Source organism: Hippopotamus amphibius, chromosome 2, assembly GCF_030028045.1.
Source record: "Hippopotamus amphibius kiboko isolate mHipAmp2 chromosome 2, mHipAmp2.hap2, whole genome shotgun sequence".
Lineage (NCBI taxonomy): Eukaryota > Metazoa > Chordata > Mammalia > Artiodactyla > Hippopotamidae > Hippopotamus > Hippopotamus amphibius.
Genome location: NC_080187.1, coordinates 156,007,952 through 156,033,204, shown reverse-complemented (window position 1 = coordinate 156,033,204; position 25,253 = coordinate 156,007,952). Strand labels below are relative to the sequence as shown.

The window sequence follows — 25,253 nt, the reverse complement described above, 5'->3', positions numbered from 1 at the left end:
ATAAAATTTTTAGGTCATCAAGATTTATGTTTTATTTAACTGCTGAACTTTTGCTATTAGAAGAAAGGAATGATTAGTTGTTCTCATTTACAATGTGACATTTACATTAAGCAATAAATGCTCTAGTGGTGCATTAATTTATTTATCATATGATACTGGATGTGTCTAATAATTTGTAAACATTTTCCTGTAGCTAAGGACACGATGCTACACTTTTATCCAATAACACAAATGCATTTCCATATTCAATCAGTGTCTCTAATTTAATTTTTAAATTAGGTTTACCAGCGGTGGTGATGAGACAAGCTTGCTTTAGTAATAGTATTTATATGAATCCTTCTGAATATTTATGCATTTAAAAAACTCATTTATGTGAAGTAATTTCCAATTTTATTTTACATTTCTGCTCCATTTTTTCGAGCTTTTTGTCTTAATAAAATAGCATTTCTTATGTTGTACCTTTAGTTTTGGAGTAGTGCACTAAAGATCGTGGCCATATTATGCCAAGCAGTATATGATTATTAAGTAAGTGATTAAATGAATTGCAGTGAAATTGTATGATTCATTTGTTCACATATATCCAAACATCTGACTTTTTGCTTCAGGTAGATCAAGCATCTGGATGACTAAAGATTTATTTTTTAATCATTTTCAACACAAGGTAAATATAATTAAGGACTAATGTAAAACACCTCCCTCATGTTATTTTGCAGAGTTAGAAATAAGATGGAGAAAGATCAGTAGTGATGCCATTTGGTGGGTTTGTAGTTGTTCAAACTCTGGATCTTTATACTGAAAGGAATAGTATGTTACTGTTATCTTCAACTATTTCAGGGGTTTCCTTAAGTGTTACTTAGGGTTAAAGCTTAGGGCAGCCTTAGGAAGAAGTTCCTAAAGGAAACAAAATTATTGAATAAAGCACCATGGTTGGTACTTTCAGATATACTGTGCTTTGAAGTAATTATAACTTTTTATAGTATTGTGGGTTATTTTATTTTAAAAGAGAAAACTGAAGAATGCTGTCATAGTTGTGATTCCAACCCAGATTCATAAGACTTTAAAGTTCTGCCTTTACTGATAGTGAGATTCAAATTAAAATACAGTACATGTCCAGACAACTCATGGACAGTCATTGTAGAGGAGAAGAAAGTACCATTAGGAGCTGGAAGGGGTCATGATTCTCAGTTGTTAAAAAGATATTCCTTAATAACTTCCAGAGTTTTGCCCATGTTTCCTGAGTTCTTTCAAAGTTTCATTTTGGCATCTAAGATAATTGTTAGAGGGAGAACCATATTTCTTGGGAATACATGTACATAAACAGCAACAGTTGCCAAATTTTCTAAGACTGTGGAAGAAGGCCAACATAGCAACAACTTGGAACTAAGGAACTGATCAGAATTTCTTATGTTTTATTTCAACATACTATCAAGAAGAAAATGAAACCTTATGAGATCGCACAGGAAAATGGCTTTATTAGAATCCCAATGTAAAATCTCTTGTTTTCAGCATTGCACTCTCCAAAATACATGGACCAGAAAAAAAAAGAGAGAGAGAGAAATAGCACCTTTTTATGGGTTTGTTTCCTATAGAATCTATAATGGTTTTCTGAAATCTTCACTTACATTATGAGGTATAAGAGCATTGATTTGGAGTGGGATGGCCCTGGTGAGACTTCCAGCTTCGCCAGGTACTAGCTCTGGGACCTCACTCAAGGTTTCTTGACTTGTCTCTATTCCTGTTTTATTTTTTGATAGCATTGTATGTGAATATGTATTTATCTCATTTGATTCTTGAGAGAATTGATTTGGATAACATGTTTTTTTTGGTAGCCGTCACATAGTAATTGCTTAATAAAAGGTAATATAACAAAAGAAAAATGTTATCATTAATAAATTATGTAACCATACATATAACGAACTTTCTCTGGGGAATTTCAATTAGATAGGATTGTATCAGTTTCTGCGCTTTTCATGTTAAAATGAAGACATGGAAATACCCTTGATCATCGATCATTTTTTTTTCTTTTTCTTTTGTTTAGCATAATAATTGGAAGTATTTATACTTTGCCATCATAATGCACTAATATAAAAGCATAATTATAAATTCAAAATTTATTCTTGCTGTAGTGAATAGTAGCTAGTTACTACAGAGAGGGGAAAATAATCAGAGTTTCAAAAACAATGAGGCTTTTTGCTTAAACATTTTAGTTCTAGGAACTTATTATACTTATACCAGGAATTTAATATACTATTCAATCATGCGTGATTGATGCATGGATATTGGTTATATCATTTTTGTAATAATGAAATCCTGGAAAGGATAATTTTCAATTGGGATGTATTATGAGCAGATTATGTTGTATTGATATGATAAATATTGATTGATAGAATAGATGATGTTGTTGATAGAAGATAGAAATTGAATAATCTCCATAGCATATTAATTGAAAGGAATAGGACAAAACAGCATACAATATCCTTATGTATGTATAAAAATCTACACAGATGCATAGACACACTTATCTATGCATGAAATATTTCTGAGAGGATGTTCTCAAATGTGAAATTGGTTCTTTCTGAGGGGGGTATATCTTGCTTAAAGAGTGGTTTACTTTTGGATTTCTTATATTTTTACCATGCATATATAAATGTTAAATTTTATTTAAAATATTAATGGAAGGAAATCAATGAAAAGGTAATAGTAGCTGTCTCAGATGGTTGGCATATGATTAATTTATATCTGTCTGTGGGGGTTATGTCTGATTTATTCTATAGTTTTATAATAACATCTTTATTTTATAATAAATATAAGTGTTAAAGATAGCATTGGTTGACATTCATAAAATAATTTGAAATAAAGTGTAATGTACTTTTATTCAGCTTTACCATTTATCTGTGCATTGATTTTTAGCATTTAGAAATAAATTCTGTATTAATTTAGCAATAGTTTAACTTTCTTTTTGAATAAAATCCTAATTATTGGGCATCTCAGGACAATGTAATCACCCTCTTAAATTCTGGCTTTATAAGACCATTTGTAGGTCTTTACAAATGGAGAGAGCAGAAACAAGAAATTAAACCTGAGTCATCCTTGTATCATCTTCTGTCTGTTTTCTATTCTTACCCTTTGGAATTGTATTACTCCTCACGTTTGCCTTTGCAGAAAAAATAAGTCATAGCCAAAGTAAAATCAGAAAGCTTTTATTCATTTCAAGAAACTTTTTTTAAACTTAGCCTATTTCTACATTAAAAATGACAGTTAATGAATATCAGTTGGTACTATTATATAGATCTTAGGGGAAAGAAAGTTAAATATTGTGTCTGATAGAGCTAGGTTGATTATTATTTAGATTGACATGGAACACTCAGAAACAGGTAGAAATCAACAATCTGCTGATATGAAGTTAAAATACAAATGGAGCATCTGTATTTTCTCCCTAGACATATGGGTTGAGATAAATGGATTTTCTCTATTTAAGAAAATACAGGCAACATGACAAAACTATTAGCTCCATGAGGGTAAGACTAATGAGATTCATTCACTGCTGTATCCCCAGGGTCAGGTATCTGGTTCTTAGTAGGTGATGATTAGCATTTGTTGACTTATGCAGTTTGTTTAACATTAGCTTATAAGTTGAATTAATTGAAATATAAAGACAATTGAACTATGATGTATTTTGATTTTTTAAAACTGTTTTCATCCTCCAGTTGAACTCCCCTGGTTATACAGCAACTTCCCACTGGCTATCTATTTTACAGTTGGTAGTATATATATGTCTGTGCTACTCTCTCACTTTGTCTCAGCTTCCCTCGAGGATGGATGATGCCTTAGAGGACTGGGATGGGGAGTGTTGGGGGGGAGTCGAGGGAGGGAGGGAATACGGGAATATGTGTATAAATACAGATGATTGAACTTGGTGTACCTCAAAAAAAAATAAAAAATAAATAAAAAATAAATAAATAAAACTGTTTTCAATTATGAGAAGAAAATTTCCAAAAATGAAAAGCAAACTGCTGACATATCTATTGGCATCAGAGCATACTGCATATTCCATAGGAAAGCTTTATTATGCAAATCTATTTAAATTCTGCTTAGTGATATTCCTGATAGAGTTTGAAATTGATCACACAGGTAACAGCAACTATATTTTTCAAAGATACTTCATAAGCATATTTTGATATACTTTTTTTGTGCTTGTCTCCTTTGAAGAGTCCCTGTAACCATTCTGCCAGGTGTTGGGAAGATATGTAGTAGCTGAGCACCCTTACTTCTGTCACCATCCTCAAAATCAACTTTGGAGATGCTTTCACCTTGTCCATCTTCTGCAGCAGCCAGGCACAGCACTGACTCCTTCTCAGTAGTGAGGAACTCTTCAGGCTCCAGAAGTAAGTTGTCTGCGTTCAGTTTGATCCTTGCCAGTGGGTTCAGAAATGCTTAGGGGAGGCTAACTAGAAATCTTGCAAATTAATATACAAATTAAAAGCCAGCATTATCCATCACTGATTATTTCCTTTACTTTTTGAGTCCTAGCTTTCTGGAGATACAAAGTCTATCAATTTTGTGTTGCTAACCTATATATTTATGGAATCTTCAGGTTTTTTTTTTTGAGATTATTTCACCTGTGTTATCATGACCTCTATTTGCAGCCTTGAGGCATAGACAAGGCAGAGATAATAATAATAATGTTTGCACATGAATAAACAGATCCAGAATGACCAAGTATTTTATCAAAGTTGCTTGGCTAATGAGTTATGAAGATGGAATAAAATCCCTGTTTTTTTTTTTTTTCTTTTTTAAATTGGGGTATTGTTGTTTTACAATCTTGCTTTAGTTTCTACTGTGTAGCAAGGTGAAGTAGAGTGCCCTGTGCTATACAGCAGGTTCTCATTAGTTATCTATTTTATACATATTAGTGTATATATTTCAATCCCAATCTCCCAATTCATCCCACCTCGCCCTCCTTTCCCCCCTTTGGTGTCCATAAAATCTCTGGTTTTTTGATTCTTAAAAATCGAGTACTCTTTCCAGGCCTGTAATCTCTAGTGCTACATGGAAGGTAAAGGACTGGTGCTAGAAATGGTACTTTTCCTGATTGGTTGATTTACTGAATGACATATTCTCTGTGTCATTGAAAGAGAGTTAGGACAGCCTATAAACATGCATACAGAAAAACTAAGGAAAAGGGAAATCACATGTAGGAAAATTAAATGATAAAGAGGGCCATGAAGAGTTTATAAATTATATAACATAATGTATTATATACCACCCAAAACCAAATTCCCAGCTACATGTTTATCTTTTAGCTTTCTACTTACTGGATAAATCAGGTAAATACATCATTTACATGATTATTTATATTCTCGGGATTTGAAAAGTAAGGACAGTTTATTTGGAAAAGTTTAGACTTTCCTGGTCCATGTATAAGATTCTATCATTTTGCCATATTTCTAATTTACTTGGTTTAAATTTGACATGTTTATTTTTTACCTTCTTCTCCCAAACACTTGATATAGGCATCACTTGCTGCTGTTAAGGGTATATTTGTATCACAGTGTGACCACACAGAAAATGATTATGAGTGCATTTTATGGAGAGCAGAAGTTTGATATAGCCTAGATTGTCTTCAGTAATTAGGTGCTTAGCAATTGAAATTTCCTTGAAGGGAATGGGTAGGAGATACTTAATAACCTTAGTTTTATTTTGCAACATATTACAGCTTAAAATGCTAACAATAGGTCTGTGTCCTTAAGGGGACATAGAGACTATTGTTAAGAATTTATTTCTGAATCATAGTGCTACACTGTACAAGATTTAAAATAGGCCACCAGTATATTGTAGCTAGTGGACTCAAAGTAATATAGATGGATTATATTTAAGACAAACAAAAGGATGTATTGGGTTATGTTGAAGTTAATTCATTATAACTATAACTGTAGCATAAAATGATGAGTCTGATTATGCAGAAGATAGATTACAAATCATTATTTTAGTGTAGGTTTTTTTCTATGTATATTTTTTACTTTATTTTCCTTTCATACATGATTTATTCATTTCTCTTAAGAATTGCTTTCATGGCCTTTGTCCTTGAGCTTTTTATTAAATGTAACAACTTGAGGAAGCCATTCTAAATTTTCCACCTTTTACTATTCTTAAAGAAATTGAGGATCTTCTGTGAGCCTGTTGTGATTTCCCACATTTTGAAGATGTGGAATGCATGGGGTTTGTTTCTTAAAGGCAACCCCACAAGAAACTCCAGAGAGTTTTCTGCCCAATTAATTAGATAATTAATTAATTTTTGTTTTTCACAGATAAGGCTGACTTTTTCTAAATAAACATTTGACTTTATGAAAGCTGTTAGCCAAGGAAATATATATACTGACATAGACTCCCTAGTGTAAATCACAAGACCTAGTGAATTCAACTACATTTTCATTTACTGATGGCTGTAATCAAGGCCAGAGGATTTACTTAATTAACCTGGCAATAGAAGGCTAAACAGAAATAATTTATATATTGAAAACGACTCCTCTGAGTTAATGCTTAATTCAATTTTTTTTAATTACCAGACCATTAGTCTGTAAAAGTAGAACCTACTTTTCTCTTTTTATTTTTTTCTTTGGAGTAACATTAGGCTGAAAGTCTTGCATGGAATTAATCACACTTAAAAAAGAGAAAGTAAATACGTTCCTAATTAGGTTCCTCAAATTTCAAATAGCTCATTGAAAATTCATAGCACATCCATTAAAATCCCTTTAAAAAACTAAATGGAATACTGGGAACTTTCTTAGTGGAAGTAATGAATGGAGAAGTAGTAAAATAGTGAGACAATGGCATGCCTGTTTGTTATTAGTACAGGACCATTGAGGTGGTGCTAGTTGTTATGAATGTTATTTTTCTCACTGTGGCGATTGCAATTAGCCTTGGCCAGTAAGTAGTACTTCCATCTGTTTCTGCGGTTCTTGTTCAGCTAAAGCACAAATAAATTTAAAGAATAAACATTAATGTCTGAACAGGAGATATGCATGCCTGTGTAAATAAATACATATGTGTATATGTGTCTAAAGGTAATTTACTGTACATATAGCGGCAATGATAATAACTCTACAAGGCTGGTATGCCTTCTAAATATTAAGGTATCCTTAATGACATTAAATATATAATATTTAAAATACTTTTATTTTTTCTGAAAAAAGTTCACCTACACTTAAGACTTGTAAATTATCAATTCCAATAACATTAACTGACAGTGGCTTAGCCCCTCATCATAGTAATGACCAACACATAATCATTTGACACTTTCTAGTACTTTTGAATAAACATTAATTTATTTATTATATTATTTCTATGAGGTAGCTTTAAAAATTTGAATATGCTTTCAACCAGTTTTTTTTATGCTTGATATCTTGAAATCATTCCAGATGCTTGGGCCACAAAAACATAAATAGAGAATTAGCGTTATTGATAGGATAAAGTGATATGCTAAAGTGATTAAATGAATTAGGTTTAGTAATCTTGACAAGTAGAGCAGAGAGTAAACATGTTATATCATGCAGTGTTCATTTTAAAAAGAAGGGAGAATTCTTAAAGAAAGCAAACTTTATAATGACTTTCATTTACTTATGTACTTAGTGCCAGTCAATTCCAAATTGATATATCTAATCACCTAAGTGCCTTAACATGTTGCAAACTAAGCTTTTGACCATCTCTACAAACACACTCTTTTAATGGACTTGAACTCAGTAAATGACATCATCACGTACCAGAAAAAATAAGAATCTTCTTGTCACCCCTCTCGTTCCACAGTTTCGTCACCTAATCTGGTCATATTTACCTACCCCAATTTTTTTTTTTTAATTCATCCATTTTTCTCTATTTGGGACCATCAGTACCCTGGTCCCAAACTACTGTAATTTCTCCCTTGGACTACTCCAGAGGCCTCCTACATTATCTACTCACATCCACTGATGCACCTATTCTGTCTATTCTCCATAGGTAGCCAAGAGAGCTGTCAAAAAAACAAAATTGAGATGACATACCTCTCTAAAGACCTTTCCCCTTAGAACAGCAGTCCCCAACCTTTTTGGCACTAGGGACTGGCTTTGTGGAAGACAATTTTTCCAAGCACGGGGGTAGGAAGGGGAATGGTTCAGGCAGGAACGCGAGTGATGGGGAGCGGCAGAGGAAGCTTGCCTCCTCGCTTGCCTGCTACTGTGAGGCCGGGTTCCTAATAGGCTGCGGATCAGCCTCTCTCCTCGGCCTGGGGGTTGGGGACCCCTGCCTTAGAACGTAGACCAAGTTTCTCATCATGGTTGACCACACTCCCATGGATTGGCACTTTTCTGAATGCCTCCAACTCATCCCGCAGCATGTTCCCCTCCTTCCCTGCATTCCAGAGACAGAGGCCTCTCAGTGCCTCTTCCCTGTCACGTGACCTCCACTGGAGTCTTTGCACATGGTTGCTTCTCCCTAAGTGGATCACCACTCCCATCTCCTTTTTTGCCTCGTCTCTCAACACAACAGTTGCTTCCTGAAGGAAGCTTTTCTTGCTCTGCCTGAAGAGAGCATCTCCTTTTATTATATGATCTCATAACAGCATAGAACTGCAACTCATTAACATGTTATGTCTATTGGTGCAGTTGTCGGACGTATTGACTTCCCTTCTAGATGGAAAGCAGTGTAAGGTCATGTCCATGTCCATTTTGCTCCACATTGTGACCCTTTTTTCTCTTTAGGCAGAGACCTCCCACCCCCTCCCCGTGTGTGTGAGTGAGTGTGTATATGTGTGTGTGAGTGTGTGTGTGTGTGTGTGTGTTTTAAAAGAGAAAAATCCCTGAGATCTGAAAAAAAAAAAAAATCACTGGAGTATTAGCGAGAGAAAATTTTAACAAATGGGAAATATATTACTGGAAACTTAGTGCTTAAATTTGGCCTTTCAACCAATTTGGGTTTTTGTTGTTAGTGTTGTTAATTTGTTGTTTGCCTTTCTATAGTGGCTTACTGAGACAGTTTTCCTTACAACTGTTGTGGCTTACTGAGACAGTTTTCCTTACAACTGTCATGACTTTTGTTACAGAGTTCCTGAAACTCTGGTGCTACTGACAAGAGCCAGACCTCTTTATTTCTAGAACTAATAGCACTGCAAGTGGTGGCATAAACTTGTTTTACTTCTATACTAATAATGGTAAATGTTAAATATGAATGTTCAAATGTTTAAATATGAATGTTTACCAATCCAAAGCATTGGTTGGTAAAGTACAGGAAGCTTCTCTCTATCATGTAAAACATGAGAATTGGACTTCCCTGGTGGCGCAGTGGTTAAGAATCTGCCTGCCAATGCAGGGGACACGGGTTCGAGCCCTGCTCTGGGAAGATTCCACATGCCATGGAGCAACTAAGCCCGTGTGCCACAACTACTGAGCCTGTGCTTTAGCACCACAACTATTGAAGCCCACGCACCTAGGGCCCTTGCTCCACAACAAGAGAAGCCACTACAATGAGGAGTCTGCGCACCACAATGAAGAGAAGCCCCCACTTGCAGCAACTAGAGAAAGCCCATGTGCAGCAACGAAGACCCAAAGCAGCCAATTAATTAATTAATTAATTAAAAACAAAAACAAAAACATGAACATTCTTTGGCTTTTATTTCAGAAAAGAAAGATTCCAAGAATATCAACTGGAACAAAAATTTTAAGTATCAACTATTAGGTTTCTTCATTTGTTTTTGCATTTTCCTATTGTCAGAGCTTGACCCCACTTTACTGCTGGCTCACCATTCACAGCAGGTGTCTGGTTTTTCAGTGCCCCCTATACTGCTACCCTCTCCCCTTCTTAGTCTCAGCATCATTCTTCAGGGTCTTGTTTTTCAATAGGTGATGGATCAAGACCCTGTCCTTGATGTTATGAAGCAAGTACAAATGAATTCAACTGAAATTTTTGTCTAAAAATAATTATAAATCAGTAGGAGAGGTAAGGATATTGCAATGCAGAAAGAACTAGCAAAAGATAAATAGTAATGAAAAGCTACGCATAGTCATGTTCACTGGAAAAAGAGCTTACTTGCATCTGAGATTATGCCAATGTAATTCTTATTAGAAGCATAGTTTGTCTGGGTTTCAGAGATAGGTTTCAACCTTGGACTATTGTTAATGTACTGATGTGTGGTCTCATTAGGGTAAAAATTCCAGAAGCTAGCGAGATAATGCACGGCTCTCCCCAAAGCCCTTAAGTACCGACACCAAATTAAAAATATCTTAGCTGGCAGTATGTGATGTAGAAAGGCCTCTGCTCTCTCTGCCTGCTGCTAGTGTGGGCCCTGTGGGTCGCTAATACTATAGCTCTTTCTGCGAAGAGTCCTGGGAAGAGGCCTGAATGAATGCTTTGCTTTAGGAGCTAATGATTACTTTACATTTAGGACCAGAAGAAATTGATGTCATGTGGAGTATACTCCTGGCAACTGACATTAGATGCATGGCAGCACTCTTAATTGCAAAGCTTTGGCTATGAAACCCATTGGAAAAAATCCAATTTGTATGGACCCAACCTTACTGACTTTATTGTCATGAAAACCCTGTTCCACAGATAATGCAGTTCACCTCCCTTGAATCACTGTGCTCCGCACTAGAAGTATTTTAACATATGTCAGATTTGGCATTCTCTGGGTAAACCGAGGCATCTCTCCATCAATATTAAACAGTGTGTGGGAGGCTTTACAGAGAGGGAAGAAAATTGGCAGTACAAAGACTTCTTTTAGAAAAAAATTCCGGATTTACCATGGGAAGAAACTCACAAACTGGGAGAAAATGTGTGTGCTATGTTAATCATAAATACCAAATTAATATTGCTAATGATACGATATGAAGGGAGGGAATAGTGAAACATATACTTAGAACTACATGGAAAGATGTGCGGAAACCAGGGACTTTAGAGACATATCATTATTAGCTGAAAACATGAATAATATAAGAAAACCTAGAGGCTTGATTTTGAAAACTGCTAACTTAGAGAATACACTTAGCTACTGTGGTTTTGACACAAAGTATTTAATATTTAGAATGTTTAAGAACATCAGTGTTGCTGAATATATTTTATCACTGAGAGGGAATAAGTAGAGCACACCTTTGGGATGCAGACCAGCAAGAGGTGATGTATGGGTTCCTCTCAAATGATAACCTCTTCCGTCACCCCTGGTTACGTATGTAAAGCTGGATGGATGATGACTGTGACCTTGCAGTCACATCAAGCTTGATCTCATTTGCCTAATTAATTAATGGACTATTAGGAATATTCAAGGTATAACTTACTTGACATAAAAACACATTTTCTGTGTATGTATATGCTAAAAGATCAGGCACATGAGATTTGGCAGCTGAGGTGAAAGCTTTGTTGCTGAGGTAAAAGCAATTTTTCTATTAAGGTGACTATCCCTCTTGGTGTCAGACAATTCTAAATCCATAATAAGAATCTGGATTTCTTTTTGATCATTTACTGCAAATATGGATTACTGTGCTAAATCCTGAAGCCTTAACACGCTGTTTTAATATCTAGAAAACAAATAACCTTTTAATACCTGCTTGGTTATTTATGTCTTGAAGATAGAGTTCCCTTACAGGCAAATGAGTGCTTCTTGGATTATTTAAATTCCTACTACAAAAATGATTCTAACACAAATAATCTACACTTGAAAACATGCATTCAATATTTATAAAGAGACAGAACGCTATGCTTTTCCTTAATAAACATTCTCTACTTGAAAGAGTGGACTGAAAAGAAAATACTGACAAAAAATTATATGTAGTTTAATAAAATGTTTTGATTTCATCAGGGTTATATTCTGAAGCACTTTTATCTCAAAATATTAGATCAGGTTTAATTGAAGAATGAATTCTATGTGTAACAGTTACAGTGAGAGTGGACCTATGTCATTCATGGATTTGATTGATGCAGTTACATGTACATATCCTCAGTCTGGAAACTGGTATCCAAGAATGAGTCACATAATAGTGAGCCCACAGACATCCAACATCTGAATCACTTCTTGGGTTTATCCTCTATTCATCATAATGTACAAATAAATTTTCTTAAAGGTATGGAGAGATTCTTTAAACCTCTTTAGCAATGCTTTGCGATATTTTATTGGTAGTTTCACAGTGGTATTCTTGATTTCTAATACCTGGGGACAGAATCCATATACATGCCTCCTCATATCATTGTACAAGGGTGTTTATGTAAAGAGGTCTATACTGCTCCATTATGAAAAGTAATGATAAATAAGGAAGATATTGAAGACAATGTCAAGTAAGAATCTAGCCGTCATCAAGTCTAAGTCTAACTCGTCCTTACCCAGGCTTGTTAGTATCCTTATCATTTACTTTTGACACGATACCCATGTGACCAAGTAATATTTTGTTCTCATATTTTTTAAACCTCGGAAATTATCAAGTCTGTGCTCTAGACTCAGGCAGGCGTTTTGCTCATATAGTGTTTCTTATGCTTTTGTTTCTCAGGACATTTCTTGAGTCACCTACAGAAATAAGTCCAGATATTAAAAAAACAGTAATTCTAATCTATCAAGTATACTACTATATGAGAAACTCTAATTTAATCTACTCCAAATAAACAAAAGACCACTTATATATACATTTGCAATGCACTTTTATGTAAGATACTCATATGAGAAACAGAAAATATCAGGGATTTACTTAAAATACACAGATCAAATACATTAAAAATAATAGGAATGGCAATTCCAAGGGACCAGAAATACTTAGGAGGAATGGTTAGTTATAGATATTTATATCTTGTTTCTCTTTTTCAGCATTAGGTGTGTTTTATTTTTTATTTATTTTTTTATTTTTTAAGCTCTTTATTGGAATATAATTGCTTTACACTCTTGTACCAGTTTTTGAGGTACACCAAAGTGAATCAGCTGTATTTATGCCTGTATCCCCATATCCCCTCCCTCCCATGACTCCCTCCCACTCTCCCTGTCCTAGCCTTCTAAGGCATCACCCATCATCATCGAGTTGATCTCCCCGTGTGATACAGCAACTTCCCACTAGCTATTTGACACTTGGTAGTGTATCTCTGTCTATGCTACTCTCTCATTTCATCCCAGCTTCCCCTTCACCCCCCACCCCGCCACCGCAGCCCCGTGTCTTCAAGTCCATTCTCTACATCTGCATCTCCACTCTTGCCCTGTCACTGGGTTTAGCAGCACCATTTCTTCAGATTCCAAATATATGAGTTAGCATATGGTATTTGTTTTTCTCTTTCTGGCTTACTTTGCTGTGTGTGACAGTCTCTACGTCTATCCATCTCATTACATATGGCTCCATTTCATTCCTTTTTATGGCTGAGTAATATTCCATTGTATATATGTGCCACATCTTCTTTATCCTTTCATCTATTGATGGGCATTTAGGTTGCTTCCATGTCCTGGCTATTGTACATAGTGCTGCGATGAACATTATGGTACATGTTTCTTTTTGGATTATGGTTTTCTCTGAGTATATGCCCAGTAGTGGGATTACTGGATCATATGGTAGTTCTATTTGTAGTTTTTTAAGGAAACTCCAAATTGTTTTCCATAGTGGCTGTACCAGCTTACATTCCCACCAACATTGCAGGAGGGTTCCCTTTGCTCCACACCCTCTCCAACATTTATTGTTTCTACATTTTTTGATAATGGCCATTCTGAGCGGAATGAGGTGATACCTCATTGTGGCTTTGACTTGCATTTCTCTAATGATTAGTGATGTTGAGCATCTTTTCATGTGTTTGCTGGCCTTCTGTATGTCTTCTTTGGAGAAATGTCTATTTAGGTCTTCCGCCCATTTCTGGATTGGGTTATTTGCTTTTTTGGTATTAAGCTGCATGAGCTGCTTGTATATTTTGGAGATTAATCCTTTGTTCATTGCTTCGTTGGCAAGTATTTTCTCCCATTCTGAGGGTTGTCTTCTTGCCTTGTTTATGGTTTCTTTTGCTGTGCAAAAGCTTTAAAGTTTCATGAGGTCCCATTTGTTTATTCTTGATTTTATTTCCATGATTCTAGGAGGTGGGTCAAAAAGGATCTTGCTTTGATGGATGCCATAGAGTGTTCTGCCTATGTTTTCCTCTAGGAGTTTGATAGTGTCTGGCCTTACATGTAGGTCTTTAATCCATTTGGAGTTTAGTTTTGTGTATGGTGTTAGGAAATGTTCTAATTTCATTCTTTCATATGTTGCTGTCCAATTTTCCCAGCACCACTTATTGAAGAGGCTGTCTTTTTTCCATTGTATATTCGTGCCTCCTTTGGCAAAGATAAGGTGCCCATATGTGCTTGGGTTTACCTCTGTGTTCTCTATTCTGTTCTATTGATCTACCTTTCTATTTTTTTGCCAGTACCATACTGTCTTGATCACTGTGGCCTTGTAGTATAGTTGGAAGTCAAGAAGCCTAAGTTCACCAACTCCGGTTTTCCTTCTCAGATTGCTTTGGCTATTCGGGGTCTTTTGCGTTTCCATATAAATCATAAGATTTCATGTTCTAGTTCTGTGAAAAATGCCTTTGGTAATTTGATAGGGATTGCGTTGAATCTGTTAATTGCTTTGGGTAGTATAGTCATTTTCACAATGTTGATTCTTCCAATCCAAGAACATGGTATGTCCCTCCATCTGTTTGTATTGTCTTTGACTTCTTTCATCAGTGTCTTATAGTTTTCTGCGTAGAAGTCTTTTGCCTCCTTAGGCAAGTTTATTCCTAGGTATTTTATTCTTTTTGTTGCATTGGTAAATGGGAGAGTTTCCTTAATTTCTCTTTCTGCTCTTTCATTGTTACTGTTTAGGAATGCAAGAGATTTCTGTGAAATAATTTTATATAGTGCTACTTTACTAAATTCTTCGATTAGTGCTAACAGTTTTCTGGTAGAATCTTTAGGCTTTTCTATGTATATTATCATGTCATCTGCAAAGAGTGACAATTTTACTTCTTTTCCAATTTGGATTCCTTTTATTTATTTTTCTTCTCTGGTTGCTGTGGCTAAACCTTCCAAAACTATGTTGAATAATAATGGTGAGAGTGGACACCCTTGTTTTGTTCCTGTTCTTAGAGGGAATGTTTTCAGTTTTTTACCAGTTAGAACGATGTTGGCTGTTGGTTTTTCATATATGGCTTTTATTTTGTTGAGGTAATTTCCTTCTATGCCCATTTTCTGGAGAGTTTTTATCATAAATGGATGTTGAATTTTGTCAAAAGCTTTTTCTGTGTCTATTGAGATTATCATATGGTTTTATCCTTCAATTTGTTAATATGGTGTATCACATTGATTTTCATATATTGAAGAATCCTTGCATTCCAGGGATAAACCCCACTTGATCATGGTGTATGAGCTTTTTAATGTGCTGTTGGATTCTGTTAGCTAGTATTTTGTTGAGGATTTTTGCATCTATATTCATAAGTGATATTGGCCTGCAATTTTCTTTTCTTGCGACATCTTTGACTGGTTTTGATATCAAGGTGATGGTGGCCTCGTAGAATGAGTTTGGGCCTATTCCTCCTTCTGCTATATTTTGCAAGAGTGTGAGAAGGATAGGTGTTAGCTGTTCTCTAAATGTTTGATAGAATTCACCTGTGAATCCTATTTGTTCCTGGTTCAGTCTTAGAAGATTCTGCTTTCCTAAGAATGTATCCATTTCTTCCAGGTTATCCAATTTATTGGCATATAGTTGCTTGTAGTAGTCTCTCGTGATCTTTTGTATTTCTACAGTGTCCGTTGTTACTTCTCCTTTTTCATTTCTAATTCTGTTGATTTGCATCTTCTCCCTTTTTTTCCTGATGAGTCTGGCTAATGGTTTATCAATTTGGTTTATCTTCTCAAAGAACCAGCTTTTAGTTTCATTGATCTTTGCTACTGTTTCCTTCATTTCTTTTTCATTTATTTCTGCTCCGATCTTTATGATTTCTTTCCTTCTGCTCACTTTGGGGTTTTTTTGTTTCTCTTTCTCTAATTGTTTTTGGTGTAAGGTTAGGTTGTTTATTCAAGATTTTTCTTGTTTCTTGAGGTAGGACTGTATTGGTATAAACTTCCCTCTTAGAGCTGCTTTTACTACATCCCATAGGTTTTGGGTTTTTGTGGTTTCATTGTCATTTGTTTCTAGGAATTTTTTGATTTCCTCTTTGACTTCTTCAGTGATTTCTTGGTTGTTTAATAGCGTATTGTTTAGCCTCCATATGTTTGTATTTTTTACAGTTTTTTTCAGGTAATTGATATCTAGTCTCATGGTGTTGTGGTCAGAGAATATGTCTGGTACAATTTCAATTTTTTTGAATTTACTGAGGTTTGATCTCTGATGTGATCTATCCTGGAGAATGTTCCGTGTGCACTTGAGAAAAAAGTGTATTCTATAGTTTTTGGATAGAATGTGCTATAAATATCCATTAAGTTGAGATGGTCTAATGTGTCATTTAAACCTTGAGTTTCCTTATTTATTTTCTGTTTGGATGATTTGTCCTAAGGTGTAGTGGGGTGTTAAAGACTCCTATTATTATTGTGTTACTGTCGATGTCCCCTTTTATGGCTGTTAGCATTTGCCTTATGTATTGAGGTTCTCCTCTGTTGGGTGCATAGATGTTTACAATTGTTATATGTCCTTCTTAGATTGACCCCTTGATCATTATGTAGTGTCCTTCCTTGTCTCTTGTAATAGTCTTTACTTTAAAGTCTAATTTGTCCAATATGAGTATCGCTCCTCCAGCTTTCTTTTGACTTCCAATTGCATGGAATATCTTTTTCCATCCCCTTACTTTCAGTCTATATGTGTCCCTTGATCTGATATGGGTTTTTTGTAGACAGCATATGTAAGGGTCTTGTTTTTGTATCCATTCAACCAGTCTGTGTCTTTTGGTTGGAGCATTTAATCCATTTACATTTAAGGTGATTATTGACATGTGTGTTCCTATTACCATTTTCTTAATTATTTTCGGTTTGTTTTTGTAGGTCTTTTCCTTCTCTTGTATTTCCTACTTAGAGAAGTTCCTTTAGCAATTGTTGTAAGGCTGGTTTGGTGGTGCTGAATTCTCTTAACTTTTGCTTGTCTGGAAAGCTTTTGATTTCTCCATCCAATCTGAATGAGATTCTTTCTGGGTAGAGTATTCTTGGCTGTAGGCTTTTCTCTTTCAGGGCTTTCAGTATATCCTGCCATTCCCTTCTGGCCTGCAGAGTTTCTGTAGAGAGGTCAGCTGTTATCCTTATGGGTTTTCCCTTATATGTTATTTGTTGCTTTTCTCTTGCTGCTTTTAATATTTTTTCTTTGTGTTTAATTGTCATTAGTTTGATTAATATGTGTCTTGGTGTATTTCTCCTTGGGTTTATTCTGTATGGGACTCTCTGTGCTTCTTGGACTTCATTAATTATTTCCTTTCCCATGTTGGGGAATTTTTCCACTAGAACCTCTTCAAATATTTTCTCAGACCCTTTCATGTTTTCTTCTTCTTCTGGGATGCCTATGATTCGAATGTTGGTGTGCTTAATGTTGTCACCAAGGTCTCTGAGACTGTCTTCTCTTCTTTTTATTCTTTTTTCTTTTTCCTGCTCTGTGGCAGTTATTTCCCGCATTCTGTCTTCCAACTCACTTATTCGTTCTTCTGCCTCTGTTATTCTGCTGTTTATACCATCTAGAGTATTTTTAATTTCGGTTTTATTATCTGTTACTGTTTGTTTGCTCTTTCACTCTTCTGAGTCTTTACTAACTGTTTCTTGTATTTTCTCTATTTTGTTATCGAGATTTTGGATCATCTTTACTGTCATTACTCTGAATTGTTTTTCAGGCAATTTCCCTATTTCCTCTTCATTTATTTGGTCTTGTGTATTTTTACCTTGTTCCTTCATCTGTGACATATATTTTTGTCGTCTCATTTTCCCCCCACTTTGGATGGGTGGGATTGTGTTCCTGTCCCACTGGGTGTTTGGCCTGAGGTTTCAAGCACTGGAGTTTGTAGGCTATTGAGTATAGCTGGGTCTTGGTGTTGAGGTGAGTACCTCTGGGAGACCTCACTCTGATGAATATTCCCTGGGACCTTGATTTCCCTGTTAGTCCAATGTTTTGAACTCAGAGCTCCCACCTCAAGAGCTCAGGCCTGACCCTGGGCATGTGAATCAAGATCCCCCTAGCCATGTGGAGCAGGAAAATGAAAAAATTAAAAAAAAAAAGGTGGAGCAACAACTGGAAGGTAAAACAACTGCAACAGGCTAAGTGAGGAGGTGGGAAGAAAAAGAAAAAGGAAAAGAAAAAAAAAAAAAAAGCCAGAAAAGGCATTGGTTGTGAGGGTGGGGCTTAGACAAGGGTGGGTGGGGTTAGGCAATGGGCAGGGCCTACATTTAGAAAAGGCCCTGGGGGTGGTGTGGAATGGGGCTTAGGCCCATTGAGGCAGAAGGGCCCAGGAATGCCTCTGGTCCTGGGGGTAAAGGACCAGGTTGAGGTACCCAGCAGGCTTCCCTCTCCTGAATTGGTGGGAGAAATGCTAGGCACCTCCCCGTGTCCTCCAATCTCAGAGGGTCCCTCCCCCTTGGGTTCTCTTCCTCATCCCCTCCCTCTTATTTCCCTAGAACCCTCACAGCTGGAGGGAGCATTGGAAGACAGGAGACCAGACTCTGATGCCCAACAGGCTTCCCAGGGCCAACTGGGCTAGGGTCACGCCTGCAGCACTTCCCCACATCTCCCAGTCTCGTAGGATCCCTGTCTGCCTCTCATCCTCTCCCCTGCCCCCTCACTGTCCTAGGTCCCAAGCAGCTGGAGAGGGCCCCAGAGTGTGAAATACCAGGTCCGTGAGCCTAGCAGTCTTCCTAGGGCTAGTGGGCAGGGGAAATACCTTCCCTTCCTCCCTTGATCCTCCAATCCCAGAAGGCCCCCTCCCCTGCCCACCTCTCCTATTCTCCCCTGCTTTCCTTCTACACCTCCAGGACCAGTGAGACCTAGAGGGGCCCCTAGAGGACCGAAAACCAGGCCTGGGGGCACAACAGGCCTCGCGGTGCCAAGTGGGTAGGGAGATTTCCTGCAGCGTCCCCCCAATCCTCTGGTCCTGCAAGGTACCCCCAATCAGTCTGCCTCTCTTCCTCTTCTCCTCTCCTCCCTCCCTCCCACACGTGTACAACCCACTCAGCCAGAGAGACTGAGGGACCAGACTCGGGAGCCCAGCAGGCCCTCTGGGCCCAAGTGGGCAAGGGAAAGGTCCTCTGCACCTCCACTGGTCCTCTGCTCCTGGAATGTCCCACCACTGGTCTGCCTCTCTTCCTCTTCTCCTGCCATGCTCCAGTGTCCCCAGGACCAATGCATCTGGGAGGGGACCCTGGAGAGTTGGAGACCAGGCCCAGGAGCCCAGCAGGCGTCACAGGCCAGTGGGCAGTGGAAATGCCTTTCGCTCCTTCCCCAATCCGCTGATCCCAGAGGGTCCCTTCCCCCTTCTTCCTCTCTTCTTTTCCCCCCACTGCTTCCCTCCTGTACTTCTAGGACCAGTGGCCCAGAGGGCCCTTGGAAGGTGGAGGACCCGCCCAGAAGAAATACCCATCGGTGGCGCCTCCCCTATTCTTCTGACCTGGAGAGATCCCTTCCCACCCCTACTGTCTGCCTCTCTCCCTCCCCCCGTCCCCCTTCCCCCCACGCCCCCAGGACCCTCGAGCCAGAGTGGGGCCCGGAGAGTGAAGGACCAGGCCTGGGAGCCCAGTCGGCCTCCCTGGCCAAGAGGGCAGGCAAAACTCCCTCTCGCCTCCCCATCCCCCAATCTCAAAGCGCCCACCCCCACCAGGCTGCCTCTCCACCTCCTCGCCCCTCCTCCCTCCTTCCCATACCCCCAGGACCCAGGCAGCCAGGAGGGGGCCTTGGAGGGTGGAGGACCCCTCTGGGGAGCCCAGCAGAGCCCCAAGCCAGGGAGCTCAGCAGGCCTGCCTCCTGGCCTCCTGGGCAGGAGAAACCCAGTTGTCGTTTCGGATATCCCCAGCCCCCAATGGTCTCTCCAGGTGGGAACCTCCCCTCTCACCCAGCCACCCCGCAGGGGCACCGGTTCCATCCAGCTTCCCCTTCCCCACCCCCCTGACTTCTTCAAGGTCCTACCCCATTGCTCTGGGGTTCCTGCGGTCTCCTTCGGCCTCAGGTCCCCCGCCAGCCTCCGGCAACCTATCTGTTTGTGGGGAGAGGTGATCTCTGCGTCTTCCCACTCTGCCTTCTTGACTCTGCCCCACCAGGTGTGTTTTAATATGCTGCAATTCTTTGCAAATGAATAATCTTTGCTTAGGACATATAGGAATTCTCACTTCACTAGAATATAAATTAATCAGCATTCCATAATCATCCTGAATAGTTTATTAAATATTGAAAACAAGAATAAACCTCAAAATGTGTGATTAAAATTACACAAATTATCTTGTATCACAAATCCAAGTATGTAACTTAATAATTTAAGTGATCCAAAAATTGTAAATTCTGGAGCATATAAAAGGATCTCATGCACGTAAAATATAAACTAGTATAAACATACAACTAAAAAAGTGGATATTCCATGTTCATGGAGGGGAGGACTCAGTATTGTCAGGATGTTAGTACTTGCCGACTTGATCTATAGATTTAATGCAATCCCAGTTAAAATCCCAAGTTATTTTGTGGATATTCATCAACTGATTCTAACATTTATGTAGAGAGGCAAAAGACCTAGAATAACCAGCGCAATATTGAAGAAGAACAAAGTTGGAGGACTGATGATACCCAATTTCAAGTTTTACTATACAGCTACAGTGGTCAAGTATGGTATTAGTGAAAGAATAGGCAAATAGTTCAGTGAACAGGCAAACAGAATAGAGAGCCCAGAAATAGACCTCCCATAAGTATAGTCAACTGATCTTTGACAGAGGAGCAAAGGCAACGCAATGGATAGTGTCTTCAACAAATGATGCTGGAACAACTGGACATAGACAAGCAAAAAAATGAATCTAGACACAGACCTTACAACCTTCACAGAAGTTAACTCAAAATGGATTAGAGACCTAAATGTAATATATAATACTGTAAAATCCTAGAAGACAATATAGGAGAAAACCTAGATAACATTAGATATGGCGATGTCTTTTTATATACAACACCTCAGACACAATCCACAAATAAAATAATTGATAAGCTGGACTTCTTTAAAAATAAAAAATTCTGCTCTTTGAAAGACAGTGTCAAGAGAATAAGATGAGCTGCAGACTGGGAGAAAGTATTTTCAAAAGACACATCTGATAAAGGACTGTTGTCCAAAATACAGAATGAACTCTTAAAACTCAACAGTGGAAACACAATATGTTTAGAAAAGGAGCCAAAGACCTTAACAGGTACCAAAGGAGATATACAGAAGACAAAAAAAAAAAAAAAAAAAAAAATTGAAAAAATTTTCTACATCATATGTCATAAGGAAAATGCAAATTAAGACAATGAGATGATACTTCACACCTATTAGAAAGTCCCAAATCTGGAACACTGACAGCACCAAATGCTGGCAAGGATGTGGAACATCAGGAACTCTCAGTGCTAGTGAGAATGCAAGATGGTACAGCCACTTTGGAAGACAGCTTGCTTGTTCCTTACAAAACTAAACATACTCTTACCATATGATCCAGCAATCATGCTCCTTTTCTCTTTACCCAAAGAAGTTAAAAACTTATATCAACACAAAAAAAACTGCACACGGATTTGTATAGTAGCTTTATTCATAATTGATAGATGCCTATTACCAAGGAAAGAAAACAATCTGAAAAGGCTACGTACTGCATGATTCCAACTATATGATATTCTGGAAACAACAAAACTATGAAAGTGGTAAAAATACCAGTGGCTGCTATGTGATTGGGGTTAGGGGGAGTGTAGACAGAGCACAGAGGATTTTTAGGACAGTAGAAATACTCTGTATTATGCCATAATGATGGGTATATGTCATTATATGTTTGTCCAAACTCAGAATGTAAAACACCAAGAGTGAACAGTAATGTAGACTATGAACTTGGAGTGATTATGATGTGTCAGTTTTGTTAATCAATTGTAGCAAATATCCCACTGTAGTTGAGAATATTAATAATAGGAAAGTCTGTACATGTGTCGGGGCAGGGAGTGGTAAGTATATGAAAAATCTCTATCTCCGTGAAAAATCTCTATCTCCTCAATTTTGCTGTGAAACTTAAACTACTCTTAAAAAATAAAGGCTTAATTTAAAAACACAGTATAAACATTTCAATAATTTCATCATTGAACTTTCCTCCATGTTTCAGGTTTTAAATAAATTCCTTAGGTATTACGAAATATTAGTGTCTAGTACTTTGGAATTGCCATATTTGATATGGGTTGCTTTCTCATTCTGATATTAGCTTGAATTTATTTGATATATTAGTTACATTGAAAACCTGTGCAAGAGGTTTATTGGTCTTTCAGATTTTCTTTTTGGTGAAACCCTTTGCTAGTCTTTATATTAGGGTGCATTTTTCTTAACAAATTGTAGTAGTTTTAAAAATATATATTTTGCATTCTACTCGTTGATGGATTTTTTGGGTCGCATACATATTGCCTGTAATCTGTTGCTAGTGTTTTCACTTTGATAATGTTATACTGTATTTATTAAGGACTAATATTCTAGGTTCAGGGGTTGAGGTGGGAATAAGATTTTTTTCTTTCTAAATGAGACACAGCCTCACAAGGTTGAGTCATAAACAGGCATGTGTCAATGCTTGCATATGACCCTTGACACTCAGAAGGGCTTAAGAGGGAAATATAAAGCTTATATTTTACTACCATTCAGGAGTGGTCTACATACGCTAAAGTCGAAGGAGAGTGACAGTTGTGAAATTGTTCCTGCAGCTTTCAGATGCCCAAGGAAACTTGACCCTTTCCTATCCGCAGGGGAAGTAGCAGTTCCATCAGAGGATCTACCAGTAAAATAGTGGTGACCTGGGTGAGATTATGTTGCCTCAGACTGTACTGGAGAGATGGTCATTAAGCACCCTCTTTTATGGTATCAGCTGAGAATATTATTGGGTCTTATTTAGTGTAGGTCTGTGAGCATTCTGGGGCTTACCTACACTAGCAACCCAGAGGTAGTTTTTAAATATAAATACTACTGACACATTTAACATTTCACACACAGTGTGCATGCCTTAATTCAACATACTTTAATATTATCATTTCATCATCTTTTTAAAATATTTAATAGTTTCAGTCTGTAACTTTAAGGGACAATGCAGTGACCAAAGTGAGTAAATCACTTTCACAAAGAGAAATATGCAAAGAGGACCCCAAGCTCTAGAAAAGGGATTATGTCAGGAACTCCTTACCCAGATAAAATGTTCTCATTGTAATGTGGTAAAATTATCAATTGTTTCTTTTGGTTTTGATATATATGCGTGTGCTTTGTTTTTTTCTTTTTTCTTTTTTTTTTTTTGATTTTTTCGCTTGTTTTTTGCATTGTTTAAGCTATTCTCTGCTATTGAAGAAATAAAAATATTTTTCTTTGTATTCTTTTAATATTTTAAAAGTATCTTCACATATTTTTGGATAGTGTGGAAATTATGTTATATTTGGAATTCTGTTTTTTTATCCATACTGGTAACCATCTGTCCTGATATTGTTTCTTATTGAATAATTTATCCTTTCCCTGTTGGTTGAAACTCTAACTCTGCCATACATAGAGCTTTCATATATGCATAGATGTATTTCTTGATTTTCTATTTCATTTTGTTGTTCTATTCCTCATCCCTGCACAATTACTATGCTGTAATCTAATTATTCTACTTATGTCTGGATGGATTGTAAAATGAATGAACTCACTCCTTTCATTCCTCCTTCACACCTGCCTTGGCTAATGTTGGCTCTTTATTCTTTGTCTTGTTTCAATTTTGGACGTAGAGAAGTTTGGTGAAAAACCATGTGAATTTTACTGGAGTCACATCTACTCTAATAATTTTTATTTTAGTATGGGAAGAAATATTTTATTTTTTCAATTTTTTAGTATAAATATATCCATCAATGATCTTTTACAGGTCCTATAATAAATTTTTATACATTTCTCCTATATGTCTTGAATTTCTCTTTTATTTCTCCACAAGATTTTGTGCCTTTGCAAATGGACTTTTAAAATGTTACATTTTTCAGTGGATTGCGTCTGTATAGTAATGTTGCTTTTTAATCATTATGTTTTCTAAGCAACTTTGATGAATTCTTACTAGATTTAGTAGTTATTACTAAATTATTACTAGAAATTATTAAAATTTCCCTTATATTTCCATTATCTAATTGAACAGGTTAGGAGAGCTCTAATAATTGTGAATGCAGTTGCTGATCATGGACGTTGTATTTTCTCTCCTTTAAGAAAACTGTTTTTCATGTTTTGTCATAGTGTATGATGTTTGCACTGTCATTTTATGGTAAGTAACCAATTTACAGTAGATGCCTTTTACAAGCTAGAGAAGTACAGTTTTTCTTTCTATTATTTTCTTGGTAATGAAGTTATGGAGTTTCTATTGCGATAGTCAGTTTTAGATTTTAATGAATCGTGATACTGGAGCTCATGAAACCTTAACCCCGTTTCTGACTCTGTCTTTAAGATGTCTTTTTTTCCTAATTTACATTGTACTCAACATTAAAAAGCCGTTAAAGAAAGTCATGGGTTCCTTTTTTTAGGGGGAGGATAGAATCATGTTGACTCCCTCAAGATTTTTTAATATTTATTTTGCTAGAATTTTCTCCAGCCTCAGAATCATGACCTTTCCTCTGCATCTCCCGAAAGCTTGATTTTGGCATATTTAAATATAAAATCTTTATAATAGCTAGAAATAATATGATCAATCTGACTCTTAGTCTGAATCTAGAAATCAGTAGAAAATGCATTCTTAAAATAAATAGAAAGTAAGCAATTATATTCATATAATTAAATAGAATTTTAAAAGAGCATGACTGTTCATTTAAAATTGAAGGATTAGGGACCAAGGGAAGATTTTTAATATATCTGAGCTTCACAGACAATTAATGGAAGAAACTGGCTTAACTTCTTCTAGGGTATAACTTTAAATACTTACCGTTCCTTTGGGGCTGTTTTACTCTTTTATAAATAAACCTCTTTTTTTCCCATCTTCCAGTTTACGTCTTCGATTATCATTGCCCTCTTGACTGCTGTTTACTCCCATTGACTGGCTCTTGTTATTGGTATGATTGTTATTATTATGGTTTAATATTTTACTGAAAAATGTGTTCTTATTTTATTGCAACATT

General features: G+C 36.9%; 1 protein-coding gene across 1 annotated transcript in view; it reads left to right on the top strand.

Annotated features, from left to right (window-relative positions):
* Nucleotides 1–25,253, top strand: part of LRFN5 (leucine rich repeat and fibronectin type III domain containing 5) — a 268,652-nt gene that overhangs the window by 127,886 nt on the left and 115,513 nt on the right. Inside the window, exon 2 of the mRNA XM_057722364.1 lies at nt 4,210–4,385. The gene's annotated coding sequence lies outside the window, so the exon portion shown is untranslated. The remainder of the gene's footprint in view (nt 1–4,209; nt 4,386–25,253) is intronic.